The sequence below is a fragment of the Arachis duranensis genome, chromosome 3, assembly GCF_000817695.3.
Source record: "Arachis duranensis cultivar V14167 chromosome 3, aradu.V14167.gnm2.J7QH, whole genome shotgun sequence".
Taxonomy (NCBI): domain Eukaryota; kingdom Viridiplantae; phylum Streptophyta; class Magnoliopsida; order Fabales; family Fabaceae; genus Arachis; species Arachis duranensis.
The window spans coordinates 62060550-62062293 of record NC_029774.3 but is presented as its reverse complement, the minus strand read 5'-3'; positions in this window follow the sequence as shown (position 1 = coordinate 62062293).

Here is a 1744-nt window from a genome sequence, read left to right as displayed (position 1 = left end):
CAAAAGTTTGCGCCAACGTTAGACCCCTAACTTTTGGGCTAACGTTGGCACATGAAAATACCCCTGACCACCAAAAGTTTGCGCCAACGTTAGACCCCTAACTTTTGGGCTAACGTTGGCGCCACACACCACAACAGCTTGAAGGGGTATACTTCCAACAAGAATAACTTGAGCTACAGAGCTCCAAATGAGGTGATTCAAGAAGCATTGGAAAGTAGGAATCAAGAGCTTTCCAAGAATATATGGCACTGCATGGTGGACACTAAAATTGAGGGAGAAAACTGCCCTGCAATGTGCATAAACGAACATGGTGGCAAGCTGCAGTAAGGCCAACTGACCTCTGCACCTTCAACGGAGTATAACTCGAGCTGTAGAGCTCCAATTGATGCGCTTCCAACGGCAATGGAAAGTAGACATTCAGGGCTTTTCCAACAATGTATAATAGTATGGGGTGGACAATACGTTTGAGCCTCCAGAACTGGCGTTTTTGCCAACGTTTGAGGCAAACTTTACCTCAAACGCTGCACACCAAAGCCAGCAACCATGCCCTCTTCAAATGATCATAACTTGAGTTGTAGATGTCCAATTGAAGTGATTTTAAGTGGGTTAGAAAGCTGACATTTAGAGCTTTCCAACCATATATGATAGTTTATATTGGACATAAAATTGGCAACATGACAAGAGGACAAAGTTGGCGCCATAAATATGCATAAGGGAGGCCAACGTTGGAGCAAAAGTTAGACCCCAAACTTTTGCCCCAACGTTTGTATCAGCAAAAGAGGGTGGCTGATGTGAAAAGTTGGAGTAAAAGTTTGCCTCAAACTTTTACTCAAACTTTTACTCAAGCTGCCACCCCCTTTTGCTGATGTCCACGTTTGGGCTAAAGTTTGAGGTCAAACTTTTAGCCAAACGTTGGATCCCCTTGTGTGGATGTGTGGCGCAAACGTTTGCCAAAAAGCTTGAGGCAAACGTTGGCGCAAGCTTTTCTTCTCCAGGGCATGCATGAGTGGCGCCAACGTTTGCCAAAAAGCTTGAGGCAAACGTTGGCGCAAGCTTTTGTCCTCCGGGGTGTTTATGTCAACTTTTCCAAAAGCTTGAGCTAAAGTTTGAGGCAAGCTTTTGCTCAAGCTTTTCGTTCTCTCTTACTCCTTGCCCTTTCTTCTTTCTTCAACCTTCTTCAAAGCTCTTTTCACCTATCATCAATCAACCAAACACATCAAAGCTATGCTCAAGATCATGAGTTTGTTATTCTTTCATAATATATGACAATTATAGCACAAAATCTCATGAAATTGCATTAATTCATCCATGGTTGATTGAATCAAAGGAAACATGAAATTCTATCCAATTAGCTTGCTTATAGCTCAAGAAAGTGCATAAAATTAATTGAAAAGAAAAGAAATAGACTAGTTAAACTAGGCTAAGATGACTCGTCATCAGTGTAGCATTATCCGGTGAAAAAAATAAAAAATATTTTTAAAAAATTAACAAATTTTAAAAAACTAAATTTTTTATTTTTGAATTTTTAAATTATATTATTAAATGTTTTTTATTTAAATAAATAAATAAAATAATGTCAATGCAATATCTAGTAAACAACAGATCAGTAAATTTATTTTTTTTAAATTTTAAACTAAAATAATATTTTTTCTGATTGTAAAAAATATAAAATTTGAATAATATCCAAAAAATAAAAATTTTAAATTTTAAATTTTTTAAATTAATTTATTCTTAATTTATGATT